This window comes from Triturus cristatus, chromosome 4_1 (assembly GCF_964204655.1).
Source record: "Triturus cristatus chromosome 4_1, aTriCri1.1, whole genome shotgun sequence".
In the NCBI taxonomy this organism is placed as follows: Eukaryota; Metazoa; Chordata; class Amphibia; order Caudata; family Salamandridae; genus Triturus; species Triturus cristatus.
Genome location: NC_140585.1, coordinates 132,432,106 through 132,448,523, shown reverse-complemented (window position 1 = coordinate 132,448,523; position 16,418 = coordinate 132,432,106). Strand labels below are relative to the sequence as shown.

At 41.5% G+C, this 16,418-nt stretch overlaps 1 pseudogene across 1 annotated transcript; it reads left to right on the top strand.

Annotated features, from left to right (window-relative positions):
* Positions 1 to 1,755: 1,755 nt before the first annotated feature.
* On the top strand, positions 1,756 to 15,988 carry LOC146847659 (uncharacterized; annotated as a pseudogene). Its single transcript, XR_014981145.1, has 3 exons — positions 1,756 to 1,986; position 2,327; positions 13,264 to 15,988. The product of XR_014981145.1 is annotated as an uncharacterized LOC146847659 (transcript).
* Positions 15,989 to 16,418: the final 430 nt, after the last annotated feature.

Genomic DNA, 16,418 nt, shown 5'->3' with positions numbered 1-16,418 from the left:
GAAGGACAGGAAATTAGGTAAACTTGAATATAAGAAATATGGAAAGTAGAACTGCAGCATCACCTATGGATAACAGGAACTTCCTTCCGCTCTACCAAATGCCCACTCAGTCACAAATTAGCACCCTGGGCCCCAAACGGACAGCATTAAATCAGATAACATGTAAAGGTAGAAAAAGGGGAAAATATGCTCAGATCTGTTGTGGGGATATGTGAGGTAAATTATTGATTGTGATGGAATCCCTAAGACTAAATGACTTATATTGTGCAGTATTAAATTATTTGAATCAATGTTTGTTTGCCTCAGTGCACATAATAGAAATGCCGGCTTTACAATGAACCCCTCATTGTGTTTTACGAAAAAGTCCTGAAAGGAGCTGCATCTTACAGAACTTCATCTCCTTTAGGAAGAACTAAAGACCTGCTTTTTGAGTTGTCTTTTAGGGCCAGAACCAAACCCTGTAAGCTACACTAGTTTTAGAGAGATGAACAGATGTTATGGCTCTAGGAGCCCCACCACAACTAACACTAATGCTCCAATCTTCCAGGTTAGAAGAAATCAGAAATGCATGAACCAGGGGAGCTGTTGAAAGTGTCAAAGGTGACTTAATGAACAGCAAGATAAAGACAAGAGTTGGCATTTGAGCTGATCCAGTGTGAATAGGAAAGCATTGAGAAGAAGTGTGTGAATTGAGGTACTTGTTATATAGTTACTTAAGAGTTACTTTTGTGATACACTTCCTGAAACTGAAGAAGCAGCAGTACAACCTGACCCTTCTCTTTTTCCACAATCTGTTCTTGTTTAACTGAAATTGTGTTCATGTGCATCTACCTAAAGCTGTCTCTGTAGCATGTGGGTGCTCCATGAGCGCTCTTTCTTTACTAAGTTACTCTGTGAACACTGATAAAGCACCTCCTTTTCTGAAATAAATAAGGTGTAATGTGTTCAACAGAAACTTTAGTTAAATATCTGGGTATGGTCAAATATACCTGGCTAAGTTTCAAAGATGGTAAAGAAGAGATGTCTTTTGCATTTAGTAATTGTAAATCTCTTTACATCCAACAGGAAATAAGCCTCAAATGCACTGAATTATTATGACTAATCAAAATAGCACAGCAAATCTGCAAACAAACCGAAATAATGAGCACCAGCATCCAGTCTAAGACATAGGAAACTGAAAATAACTGAGAGAGCCTGGAAGAAGCAGTCAAGTGCAGTTCAGTGGATGTAAGATTCTGATCTTTGAACCTCCACACCACAAGACTAACAAATGACCTCTACAAAATGAAGGCAACACTTACAAACCATTTTCTATGTACAAGTTTCCAACACCAGCTTTGATCATGAGGTTGGTATGATGTGTAACAGTGCTTTGCTTCCTGAAATAATAACAGACGATTATTCAGTGCTCTATGTGTATTGTAAATTATTTCGGGCAAAACCACGGAAACCAGAGAAAAGAATAACAGAGTGGAACCAGACAACTGAAGGGAAAAGGAAAGAGGAGTTCTGCTATTAACAATACAACTGACTGTCCAAATTTGCACCACCCAGAAGGAAGTTGAATCGTTACCCGCAAGTGTGCAAAACCATTATCCAACCTAAAGATACAATCGGGGACAAAGAAACCTTATACATATTATGAGAGTGGCAAATATTTAGTGACCATTGCACGTTATTGTTAAATCAGAAATCAAATGTGCAAAATATAACACACATACAGTACGTGAGTATAACTCAAGTAGTTTATCAGCCATGTTGTCCCATCAGGAAACACAGTCTTGGGATGTAGACAAATATATACCAGGCCCTGGGACACTCACCAAGAAAGAAAAATCACACACATTTAGTGACAGCTTTAGTTTCTCATCTCTATTAAAGTGCCATCAACGGACATGTACAGGAGAAAAAACATTCAAGTGCAGTGAATGTGTGAACAGCTTTAATCACTTATCAACTCTACAATATCATCAACGAACACACACAGTGTGGTAAATAATTTAATTACCGGGACTTAATTTGATGCGGAAAATCTATAACAATAGCTCAGTAAAATAAGAGGCAGAATCCGTGGTATTAGAGGTTCGGAACGGGCTTTATTCCAAAACAATTTAAATTGATGAGCTCCATATTCCATCACCACAAAGGTTCAGGAAGTGAAGACCGTACTTTATTGATTAGTAATCATTTTTATACAATAGGCATTACAGTGAAACAGATGGAGGAGGCGTAACAATTGATAGTAAAGATAAAACATACATGCGTAGCAAAAGTGGGTGTAACTGGGTGTAACTAAAGAACGTCATCAGGTATGATGTCATAATAGGGTGGTTCCATGAAAGAATTTCGCAATGTCAGCAGGAATACTTGGCAGAAATGCGCGCGCAGCAGCATGACGTGTGATTGACGTGCAACTAGGGGGTGAAGGGGACTTGACATTTAGCTCTACATGTGGCGACAGAAGTCTGGAGGGTCAAGTCAACCTAATCCCAAATCATATCTAATATCCTATGTTTAAAGAACTGTGTTATCCAAAAAGAGGGGTCTCTTAGAGTAGAATCTTATTCTATACTGACTATACTGACTGTTAGTGCGTGTACAAGCGTCTAAGTGTCTACACTAAATGCGAGGGGGTAGGAATATTCCATGGTAACAGGGCTATGAATTACTTGCATAAAGACAGAGAAACCGGGCCTTTTGCTCGGTAGCTGGAAGGATGTTTACTTAAACTACTAGACAGGAATGCATTGGGTAGGGAGCGGAGCAGATAATCACAAGGTGAAATACAGTTTTTTGGCAGGCAACAGGCTGATGTCAGGCACCGTTAGCCGCGCAGGGAATAGGACAAAGTTCATGGATACAGATGCGAGCTCAGACTGGAGCTTTCAGAGGCAGAAGGCAGGAAAAGGCTTGATGGCAGAATCAGGGCCTACTTGCCTGGACTGTAAAATGGCATAAGTGAACCATATAAAGCCGGTGGCCTTTCGTACTTAGGAATGGAATATCCGGCCCATTCATGGCGGATCTGAAAGAGGACAAGTTGGCGGTGGACGCACATGTGTTTGCGTCTTCATAACTGGAACTGGAGGGAACATACATGTACTTGTGATGTATACATGAAACCGTTGGGGTCCAAGATAGGGGACATAACTGACCAGAAAAATCCATATTTCCACATTCCCTCCTTGTCCCCTACTTGCCCGTCAAGAGATATCAATCTTCATCAGTCCATCGATCTGTTCATATAGCATCATTTGTTCTTCTTTTTTCTTCCGTGATGAATGAAATCTTGGTGGTGGAATACACGATGTGGCACACAGACCACAAATCGCTGGTCCACATTGTAGGCATAGACAGCAACTGAATAGTATGAGAAAGCCAATACCTAGGAAGGATAGGACCTTCCATCCAAAGGTAGATAATACACTCCAAAACCAACCGGACCAAGTCCAGGTGCTTGGATTCTGGTGTATCTGGCTTACAATCTTATGAAGGCGAGTTATGGCTTTATATACAGATGGCGAATTTTCTGGTATGAAAATGCAACAACTTGATCCGATGACCCTACAAGCTCCGCCTCTATCGGCCAGGATGACGTCAAGGACAAGACGATTTTGAAGCGCAACAATCCGCATAGCAGACTGCTCTTCTGTTAAATTGCCTAAGGCGGAAATAGTTTCGTACACTACTGCTTCAAGGGTTCTGGTTAATCTACGTATCAACTTACTATTGGTAACTGTACCTATATAGGGAAAGAGACCTTTATTGAAATCTGTGTATTTTTCCCATGCTGTCTCAGTGTAATCGACTATTGGGAGATCTCTCCTTTCTCTATTGTGTACTAAATGAGTGTTTCTGTGATAATCAGGAGGAGCTAGGAAAACAGGTGGCAAAAGGAATCCGATGTAGCAGGTACCATCCCAATCTAGGGGCAAACGTATATATGCCGTCTGACCACATATGAAGTAGGAATGGCGGGAAGCTCTAAATGTAGACTTGCCTTGATCACTAAATTCTATTACAGTAGTGCATCTACTATGGCCCATATGTATGGAACCATTCTTTCTTACACATAATTCACCTTTAACTGGAAATACTGACATGGCGGGCAAAATTGGAGTAGCTTCGGCTTCGACATTCAGGATCATGAGATTAAGCGTAAAATTACCTAATCCATATACTTCATTTTCTAGATCAGTTCCTGTTCTTTTGGGAAGTCCCTCCTTGTTAGGGTAGCAGACTTTAAGTAAACCTAAGTTCAGATTTCCCCATACCCAATTTGAATCTAGGGAATTAATTAAACTAAACCATGCTCCACAGGATCCATTGTGTGTGAACGGGTATGGAAAGAGAGGTAGTATTCCTTTATAGTTCTGATAGGGAGGGAGTCGACCACATATCCAACAATTTGTAGCATTGCTAACCTGATGGGAATGATGTAACATACTAATAAACGTGTTATTGCGCAGCGCAAATCTATAAGACAATTCATGCGGAGGTAATTCACTAAAAGAATGTTCAGCAGTAACATTATAAACATGTCTAGAAATAGGATAATATATGTGCAACAATATACTTGCAGTAATAATTAAAAGACTTCAGAAAAACAAAATTAATAACGTCACTGTGCAATGACTACGCAGTGATTTACAGTACGCATGTCGTTTCAGTTTTATCCTTCTGTTTCTTTCTCTACACAGGTCTAAGGAGTACATGTCAGAGACAAATTCGACCGATTCACCTTGGAGAGGACTTAAACAATCAAATTGCCTGACTGGTTAGACCTAAGTTTTAGTTTGTATTGTTCGTGGCTACTCAGTTCAACCAAAGGGAGTTTTGAGTCAATCGGGGAAGACACGCAAGGTGTGTCGTTTACATCTGACGGAAGTCCATGAAATTTCTTGATATGACTTGAATGTATCCAGCCTTTGCGACCTTCGATCTTCACGGCTGTCCTCGTCGTTAGCAATACGAGTTGAGGCGACTTCCACCTAGGATCCAGCTGAGACTTCCGATCAAAGTTCCTCACTAAAACTAAATCTCCTGGAATTACGTCATGGGGTTTCACCTCGGTGTTGTCGGGAAAGGCTGCAGCTACCTGTGAACGACAAGATTGTAGTGCAGACATCAAGGAAGCCAAGTAATCTGTCAGCATATTACAGTCAATATCAGTTATTTTGCGTGGTATAGGCGTCCCCCACATATTTGGTGGTCTACCGAAGATCACCTCATAAGGGGATAGCCCTGTTCGAGAGTGTGCTACCATTCTCATGTAAAAGAGTGCAACGGGTAAAGCTACTACCCAGTCGACACCTTTTTCTCTGCATATTTTGGACAATCTAATTTTCAGGGTCTGGTTATGTCTTTCCACGAGACCTGCTGCCTCGGGGTGTCGGACACAGTGAAATTTCCACTGATAGCCTAACAAAAGTGAAACGTGTTTCATTAGTTCGGATGAGAACGGCTGGCCGTTATCTGAGTAGACAGCACGTGGTAAACCGTACCGTGGGAAGAATTCTCGAACTAACTGTTTGGCAGTAGTCGGGGCAGTGTAATCTGAAACCGGGTATGCCTCTGTCCAACGGGAAAGAGCACAGACAACTACGAGAACATATTTGAATCCTCGACATCGTTCCATCTGGATATAATCCATCTGGAGGACTTCAAAAGGGTGATCAGGAGGCTGAAATCCACCCTGTTCTACGGGAATGCTTTTACCTGGGTTAAACTGACAACAGATCATACAGGTACGAACTTTTTGTTTAGCTGCTGCTCGTAAATGTTTGTTGAACCAGATGTGTTGAATGCTGTCTAGCATAGCTTTTTCTCCTAGATGCGCTGGACTATGTACAGTGTTAATTATAACTTGGACCATTGAATCAGGAAGGAACCACACAGATTTTTCCTTCGTCATCCATCCTTGATCCATTTGGATCCCTCCTAATTCAGTCCATTTCTTTATTTCATCTGGTGTAGCATGTGTCTGTATGTCAATTACGTCAAGAGCGGGATCCTTAACCGTCATGCAATATGTTGGTGTCGGGACTATTGTCTTTGTCATGTCGGATGTTTGAGTTTGAGCAGTCTGTTTAGCTGTTTTGTCAGCTAGATCATTGCCTTGAGAAATGATATCAGTAACTTTCGTATGAGCTTTGCATTTCATAATTGATATTGCAGTGGGTAGATGTATTGCATCTAATAAGGCATGAATGAGGGGTCCGTGCTGAATGTGGGCACCGTGAGAAGTTAAATAACCTCTCTCTCGCCACAGCACGCCGAAGTCATGTACAACTCCGAATGCATAACGTGAATCAGTATATATATTGACTTTTTTATTTGTGGCTTGAATACAGGCTTGTGTCAGAGCGATGAGCTCTGCGGCTTGAGCTGACAAGGTATTTATGCAATTTGTTTCAACGATTTCAGTGTCTGTTGTGACTGCGTAAGCGGCCACTAGCTCTCCTGTACCTGTTCTCATACATGAACCATCTACATACAACGTCAGGTCTGGGTCTGACAATGGGACGTCTGTCAAATCTTGTCTGGGTTTCGTCGTGATAGTGATAACTTCAATACAATCATGTGCAAGTGGGTCTGTTCCATCTATAGGTAACAGTGTGGCAGGATTCAATGTACTACAACGTCTGATTTCTATATGTGGCTGAAACAATGTTAATTCGTAACCAGTAAGTCGTGCTATAGTCAAGTGTTGTGTTTGTGTGCGGTTCAAGAGAACCTCTACTGCATGTGGTACTTGTACTGTCAATGGATGTCCTAATACTATGGCATCGCTTTGTCTGATTGCTAAAGCTGTTGCTGCCACTGATTTCAGGCACGCAGGCAAAGCCTGAGCTACGGGATCTAATGTACTAGAAAAATAAGCACATGGTTTGTGTGATCCTGCTTGTTCCTGTGTGAGTACTGACAAGGCAGTACCTTCGCGTTCTGTAACAAAGAGTGTAAACTGTTTACTGTAACATGGTGTTGCTAAAACAGGTGCTTGGCATAAGGCTTTCTTTAGGCTTTCAAAAGCCTGTGTATGTTCCAGAGTCCAAGGGAGAACAGTCGATGTGGCTGCCTCCTGTGTTGTCAATTGAATGAGTGGTTTTGCTAGAAATGCATACTGAGGGATCCACTGCCTACAATATGAAGTGAGGCCTATAAAAGCCCGCACCTCCTTTTGTGTCTTGGGTACTGGCATATTAGCAATTAGCTGGATGCGATCTGGTGTAAGCTGCCTTCCCTCCTTGGACAGCGAGTGACCAAGGTAAACAACTCGCTGGACACAGAATTGCAGCTTAGAAGGGGACACCTTGTGCCCCTTTTCGGCCAAAAATTGTAAAACCGTCAGTGAGGCTTTTTCACATTCAGGTTCGCTTCTAGCGGTGATCAGCAGATCATCGACATATTGAAGCAGGGCAGTGTTGACTGGCATGTGGATACTGTCAAGTTCTCGTTTCAGTGCTTGGCTATAGATGCTGGGGCTTTCGGTAAATCCTTGAGGTGCGCGTGTGAATTTAAAGCTACGTCCATTTAAACTAAATCCGAACAAGTATTGGCTTTCCGGATCTATTGGGACGCTGAAAAAGGCATTTTTGAGATCAATTACAGTAAAGAATGTTGCTTCGGAATCAATGGCTGTCAGTAATGAAGAAATGTCTGGGACTACGGGGTATTGTGGTACTATGCATTTATTTAATTCGCGCAGATCAATAACCAATCGATATACTGGCGAGACTGTTGGATCGGTTCGTTTAAGAGTCGGAATTATCGGTGAATTACATACATTGGAGTCAGTTTCCACAACCACTCCTTGGGTAATAAGCTCGTCAATGATTTGTAGTAAAGCCACTACAGCATCTGGTGGTAACTTGTATTGTCGCATTCGTGGAAGTACCACTCCTGCCTTTAGTGTGACTCGATATGGTGTAATGTTCATGCAACCAACATCTGTAGGGCCTTGTGCCCATAAATGTGTCGGTAAAGTCTGCAGTCGGTGATCCATGTCTCGGGACACGTAGTGCCCTTTGAAATCTCGTAAGAACAATCTTACTCCTTCCGGAGAACAACATATTATAGCTCCTAGAGCTTTCAAAGTTTTTATACCTAACAAGTTTTCTGGACATGATTTAGTAAGCAATAAATCTGTAGTTCGTGTCAAGGGACCGATCGTAAGTGGAAGAGGCTGTGTTACTTCGTTAATGATAGGTTTTCCTGAAAAGCCAAGGGAAATATTCTGTGAGCCTGAGAGGGGTGCCCCTGGAACTTCACTACGTTTTATTGTTGTTCGGCTTGCCCCTGTATCAAGTAAGAATTTTCTATCTTGACCTAACAATTCACTGTGTATATAAGGTCCTTCTTGATCTACAGGGACCTCAATAAGGGGTAAGCCAACTTCCCTCTCTAGGCTGTTTCATGAGTATCGTTGATAATCAGGATAGTCATACTGTGCGGTCTGATACATCTGTCGGGTCGTTGTTTGTGTGGCAGCAATAGGCTGCGGTGGCGGAGCTGGCATAGACTGTTGCGGAGCTGGCATGGACTGTGCATGCTGCAGTGCTCCTTGTTGATTCTGATCCTGTCTCAGTGGTCTTGGTCTTTCTTTTGTATGACCTATGGCGATATTATGTTTTAAAACGGGACAATCGTGTACATAATGACCTGACTGTTTGCAATAGTTGCATGTCCCTTTAACAGGACCTGCTGAAACACTGGACTGTGTTATACCCTTCTTATGACCGTCAGCTGGAACTGTCTGGGAAACTAGCATTTTCATTTTCGTGTCTTTCATGCGTCTATGTTCATGTTCTTGTTCTTCTCTGATTCTATTGTGATGGTACTGTAGCATTTGTAACATTTGTGACGGAGAGTTACCTTGCCAGGTACTCTCGAACTTCAATACTCTATTCTTAACTTGGGGCAAGGCATTTTCAACTAATTTTGTCACAAACAGATGTGGATACGACTCGCTACTTGCTTTTATTCCACTATTTATACCAAAACATTTCTCAAATCGGGAATAGAAATCACTAGTGTCTTCATCTGATTTTTGTTTACAGGCTGAGATTGCACCCCAGTCTTCCTTTTTCGTAGTTAATAAACGTGGCAATACCTGTACTAATAAACCTGGTAGTGCTTTGGTCTTGTCCCCGAGCCCTGAACCTGGACCTCGAGCTTTGTCTTCATTTTCTAATGCTGTCCAATCTATCTTCTGGTCTCCCACCTCCCAATCCTTTTCCTTGAGTTTTTCGTAAATGCCCGCAGGCAATAATACCTTTAATATTGTCATAATGTCGGTGTAGGTATATTCTCCCATGAGTAACATATCTTTAATTTCACGGTGGAAACCCGCTGGGTCTTTGTCATGACTGGGTACCACTTTCTTCATTTCTAATAGTTCTATTTTGGATATGGGTATGTATACAAACACACGTTTAAACTCATTGTCATCACCCTTTATCGGGTGTACTTCGCGTAAGGGATTCTGTCTATCCATGTAATACGTCGTTCTTTCCTTGATGGGCAGTGAGACATGTTCAGGACACACAAAAAGAATGTACTGTCTTCTAGATTCTAGTATTTCTCTAATTAACTTAGTACCGGAACCTCTCCATTTATTCGTGAGTAATTCAGTCAATATATCAGGTAAGGGGCCAGGATCGGAGTGTTGGCTTTTATATAATATAAGGAGTTGTTGAATCATATAGATACCAGCTAAACGCTGTTCATCTGGGGCGAGGTTCAAAAACGTATGTGCTAGTGTATCATCACCATATTTTCCAGGACTATCAACCCAGTGAACGGCTGACCTGGCTAATTCTTGTTCGTCCATAGAATCGAGTATATGATAACCCCTTCGTTCTCGGAGTATTTTGTCAGCGGCTTGGAATGAATGTTCGGGGGACCTTGTATTTATTATAGGAGTTTGGAATTTTCTGTTATTATCTGGACGTATCGGACATATCGGGTCAGTAAAGCATCTAGTATTATTGCAAGATCTTCCTCTACCTACATAGGCCATAGTTTCTAACTGTCCTGTGGGCAGTTCCAATTCTTCCTCGTCCTCGGTTTGTTCAGGTTCGTCTACTGCTAATCTTTCCTCGTGTATTCGTTCTATTTCTTTGCGGATCTTTCGGCTCATAGCTACTATACATGATCGTTTATCGTGTCTCCCCTCCGATATATTCTTACCCCATGTGGTAAGAATTTGCATTTCTTCCGGACTTACCCCTGGTTGATCTTGATTTCTGATCACACAGTTTATGAGGAAACGTAACAGTTCCCCCTGGATTTCCACTTTTTGGTACTCCATGGCTCTGGTAATACTCTCAGGGTCTCGCCCTGACTGAACAAAATGATATATTTTCTAAATGTGCAGTCATTCCTGGTAGCTTTCCTAAATATATTGCAGCTCGTCGGATACGTAATGATGCCAGCATCATCTCGTCCCCTTTTCCGGGCACAGGGTCATATCTACAATCTATTAGAAGTTCCTTGAGCGTGTTGGGAGTTACTAGTTTGGGTGTACGTTGGTGGGCTAATTCTTGAAAAGAAAGTTTATTTGTTCTGGGTGGCGTAGAAAAAATGCTTGATGCACCTCCGGTAGCACCACCTGGGGTGCTGGATGTGAAAGGATTAGTTGGACGGGATATAGCAATCATAGGTGTGGATGCGGATGTAGAAACAGATGTGCTTGCCGGAACTTGTGTCGGAGTTTGTTGTTGTAGAGGTACAGACGGAGGAGGGTCTTGGCGTTGAACCCCCTCGGCAGACGGCCTATGTGGCGCAGCGTTAGCATACTCAGGAGCTGCGTCGTCTAAATAAGAGGAAATAAAAACATCTTCTGCGGATCTGGGATGCCCTTTGGGATGTACTTTTATCGGAAACAATGGGGGTGGCAAGTCTTTTGGTATCTCCAGAGTAGCCTTAGGTAATCCTTCGGCCAGAAGAGGATACATACCATTCACAAGGGCATTTCTTTGTCTGTCTGTTTGTTCTGACTTTACTCGAATACCTTCTTCAACTAGTACACTTTCTCGAACTTTATTTGAATTCTCCTTACTTTTCTCTTCTTGTCTGAGCGCTTTTTCTGTGCGTCTATATGATTCTTTACGCCATAATTCAATGGCATCTTTCTGTGACTGTCTAGCTTTCTTCTTCCACAATTCTTCTTCTACTTTCATAATGCAATCTGCATCCCAGGTCCCAGCTGCGGGCCACCTCTGACTTTCTGATAATTCCTTGGTGTAGTCTACCCATAGATCAAGAAATAATATGGCGTCTAGGCCATGTTTATGATACATGAAGTACCCTGGAGTGTCCCTAGGAGGAATGGGAACAGCTTCTTCGAGTACCCCTTTTCTAGTTGTGATCTGTCTTAATTTCGAAAAGAGCGGCATATTGAGAACTGATCTGATACCTAATTTTGAACACGTTTAATACCATAAAACTCAACAATGAACAGTCATTCACACCACAGTATACAGAACATATTTAAAACATTTTAACATTTAACATTTAATGAATAAACAATAATGGTCATTTTAGGGAAACTAGTCACTAGCATAATACTCGATACTAACTAGGTAATTCTGAATTATATACTAGACATACTTGATATACTGCTAAACAGTACGGATACACTGTTGAAACAGTGCAGACCGGATTTGTGTACCCAAACCCGTCTTGACCGGCACAACCTATGTGCACGTCAGAACGCCTCCCCGATAATGGTACTCACCGGGTAGCTCGGAACGGAAGGCCTCGGAACTGAACTGAACTTGAACCGGACTGGACTCGACTCGGAACTTCGGAAACTTCGGAAACTGGTGGGCCTCTGTATACCTCGGATCTTGCTCTCTCAGCTAGGCTCTGGTCGGGATACTTCGCACTTCTCACCGCCTCGTCTGGGTGTTGATCGCAGCCTCAGTTACCCCCGCTCGGCAGGAGGGAGATACAGGAAATCCTGTGGGTACGCGTTGTTGTCCGTCCAGCTGTGACAGGAGACCGGGCCTGCAACGCACCGCCGGCGCGTGAGATGAGAAAGTGTCCCTATTCGGGCGCCATTTATGTGGTAAATAATTTAATTACCGGGACTTAATTTGATGCGGAAAATCTATAACAATAGCTCAGTAAAATAAGAGGCAGAATCCGTGGTATTAGAGGTTCGGAACGGGCTTTATTCCAAAACAATTTAAATTGATGAGCTCCATATTCCATCGCCACGAAGGTTCAGGAAGTGAAGACCGTACTTTATTGATTAGTAATCATTTTTATACAATAGGCATTACAGTGAAACAGATGGAGGAGGCGTAACAATTGATAGTAAAGATAAAACATACATGCGTAGCAAAAGTGGGTGTAACTGGGTGTAACTAAAGAACGTCATCAGGTATGATGTCATAATAGGGTGGTTCCATGAAAGAATTTCGCAATGTCAGCAGGAATACTTGGCAGAAATGCGCGCGCAGCAGCATGACGTGTGATTGACGTGCAACTAGGGGGTGAAGGGGACTTGACATTTAGCTCTACATGTGGCGACAGAAGTCTGGAGGGTCAAGTCAACCTAATCCCAAATCATATCTAATATCCTATGTTTAAAGAACTGTGTTATCCAAAAAGAGGGGTCTCTTAGAGTAGAATCTTATTCTATACTGACTATACTGACTGTTAGTGCGTGTACAAGCGTCTAAGTGTCTACACTAAATGCGAGGGGGTAGGAATATTCCATGGTAACAGGGCTATGAATTACTTGCATAAAGACAGAGAAACCGGGCCTTTTGCTCGGTAGCTGGAAGGATGTTTACTTAAACTACTAGACAGGAATGCATTGGGTAGGGAGCGGAGCAGATAATCACAAGGTGAAATACAGTTTTTTGGCAGGCAACAGGCTGATGTCAGGCACCGTTAGCCGCGCAGGGAATAGGACAAAGTTCATGGATACAGATGCGAGCTCAGACTGGAGCTTTCAGAGGCAGAAGGCAGGAAAAGGCTTGATGGCAGAATCAGGGCCTACTTGCCTGGACTGTAAAATGGCATAAGTGAACCATATAAAGCCGGTGGCCTTTCGTACTTAGGAATGGAATATCCGGCCCATTCATGGCGGATCTGAAAGAGGACAAGTTGGCGGTGGACGCACATGTGTTTGCGTCTTCATAACTGGAACTGGAGGGAACATACATGTACTTGTGATGTATACATGAAACCGTTGGGGTCCAAGATAGGGGACATAACTGACCAGAAAAATCCATATTTCCACAACAGGAGAAAAAACTTTCAAGTGCAGTGAATGTGGGAGGAGCTTTAGTCAATCACTACACCTAATAGAGCATCAACAAACACACACAGGGGAGAAACCGTTTAGCTGCAGTGAATGTGTGAAGAGCTTCAGTCGATTATCAGACCTACAAAGACATCAACGAACACACACTGGGGAAAAACCATACGATTGCAATGAATGTGGAAGTAGCTTTAGTCATTGCTCATCATTAAGGATTCATCAGCGAACACACACAGGGGGAAAGCCATATAATTGCAATGAATGTGGAAGTAGCTTTAGTCATTGCTCATCATTAAGGATTCATCAGCGAACACACACAGGGGAAAAACCATACGATTGCAATGAATGTGGAAGTAGCTTTAGTCATTGCTCATCATTAAGGATTCATCAGCGAACACACACAGGGGAAAAACCATACGATTGCAATGAATGTGGAAGTTGTTTTAGTCGTTACTCAGTATTAAGGAATCATCAGCGAACACACACAGGGGAAAAACCATTCAAGTGCAGTGAATGTGCAAAGTGCTTTAGACAGTTATCACAACTACAAAGACATCAGCGAACACACACAGGGGAAAAACCATACCATTGCAATAAATGTGGAAGTAATTTTAGTGATTACACAAATCTCAGTATTCATCATGGAACACACACAGGGGAAAAAACGTTCAAGTGTACTGAATGTGCAAAGTGCTTTCGTTGGTTATCACGGCTACAAAGTCATCAGCGAACACACACAGGGGAAAAACCATTCAAGTGCAGTGAATGTGCAAAGTGCTTTAGTTCATTATCACAGCTCCAAAGTCATCAGCGAACACACACAGGAGAAAAACCATTCAAGTGCAGTGAATGTGCAAAGTGCTTTATACAGTTATCACAACTAAAAAGACATCAGCGAACACACACAGGGGAAAAACCATACAATTGCAATAAATGTGGTAGTAATTTTAGTGATTCCTCAAATCTCAGTATTCATCAGCGAACACACACAGGGGAAAAACCATTCAAGTGCAGTGAATGTGCAAAGCGCTTTAGACAGTTATCACAGCTCCAAAGTCCTCAGCGAACACACACAGGAGAAAAACCGTTCAAGTGCAGTATGTGTGCAAAGTGCTTTAGCTGGTTATCACAACTACAAAGACATCAACAAACACACATAGATGGGAAAAACCATTTAAGTGCAGTGATTGTGTGAAGAGCTTTAGTCAATTAGCAAACCTACAAAGCCATCAGCAAAGACATAAAGGGGAAAAACGTATTAATGCAGTGAATGTGGCAGTAGTTTTATTGACTCTTCAGCATTAAGGATTCATCAGCGGGCATACGCAGGGGGGCAAGCCATTCAACTACACTGAATGTGTGAAAAGCTTTAGTCACTACCAGGCCTACAAAGACATCAACAACACCCACTAGTGAAAAAAACAATACCATTGTAATAAATGTAGAAGTAGTTTTAGTTACTTTTCAACATTAAGGATTCATCAGTGATCACACACGGGGAAACATTTTCAGTGCACTGGATGTGTGAAAAGCTTTAGTCATTTATCAATCTTACACTGCCATCAGCGAACACACAGAGGCGAAAAGCCATTCAAGTGAAGTAAATGTGTGAAGAGCTTTTGTCAATTATCAAACATATACAGACATCAGCGAACACAAACTTGGTGGAACCAAACGACTGCAGTGAATGTAGAAGTAGCTTTGGTGCATCGTCCACATTAAGAATTCATCAGGGAACACAAATAGGGTAAAAGCCTTTCAGGTGCAGTAAATGTGTGAATAGCTTTTGTGAGTTATCAAACCTACGAATAGATCAGCGAACACACACACAGAGGTAAAATTATATAATTGCAGTGAATGTGAGAAAACCTTTTGTCAATTATCAGATCTCCAAAGTCATCAGCAAACAAACAGGGGGAAAACCATAAAGGTGCACTGAAATTGTGAGTTACGTTTGTCAATTTTTGATCCTACACAACCCTCAGCGAACACACACCTTCATTTAACTCACATAGAAATAATCCTAGAGAGGCAGTGAATCCGGAAAGAACTTAAGAACATTAACAATAATATTGCCCATCTGTGTACATAGACAAGAGCAAAAAAGTGCAGTTATTGTGACATGAAGTAATTATAGAAAAAGATAAAATTATAATTATGTGGGACATTCAAAGACCCGACTAGTCAGAAAAGAAAAAAAACAGAATTAACAATACCTGTAGAATTATAACTAGGACTCCAGGTTTTATGGTTTATTCATTTTTTGGCCATTTTATCTGTATTTATCCAAATTTTGGGGATAAATGACGTAGTAAAACTGTATTTCCATATTTATTTAACTGATAGACGCGCGCTCACACTTTGATGTCTGTTGTGTTTTACCTATTTAAGCTGCCAAATATTACATAACTATACATCCACTGGTAAATACTAGCATTATACCTCAAATGTATACTGACACATGTCATTATTTAAAAAGAATTGTAATCTTGTTTTAAAATTTCCCATGCTGTCGATGTGCTCAGCTGCTTTTGAAAATCACTGTTGTCACCGAGTGTAAATGATTGGTACAGGAATCCAGTATATCTCAGTTTATTCTGCTAATGGAATTGTGTTAAAGTGGCCGCCTTTCATGTGTATATTCACTCCTGTACTTCTAAAGGTAAGAACCAATGTCCTAATAATTAATACAATTGATTATGAATACTAGATTGAGGCTGAGTTATTTGATAATGTTAGTGGACCAAAATATTTAATGTAAAAAACTGGGATACAAAATGAATTTATTTGTTTTTGTGACTGCATACCTATGTCTCAAACTATCTCACCATTTAATGTTTTTGTCATGCTTTGAGAGGCTGTTCCTCAAAGCCTCTTAAGAGCATACAGTGCTAAACTTCTAGCAAAAACCATCAATGAGGTTATTCCGCTGGTGCACTGAGTAGGAACTGCTCTAGGTGTACGTTACTTGTAAAAGAAAAGCTTGTGGGTTCATCTGTGGGACAGTAATTCCATAGTCCTATGGGTGATTACATTTATATATATTGTGGAATGAAAAGCTCTTCTGTACTGGACCAAGATATGGGCAAATAATTAACCTGTACTTATGTATGTCATTGTTACCTGACAGACTCTGCTG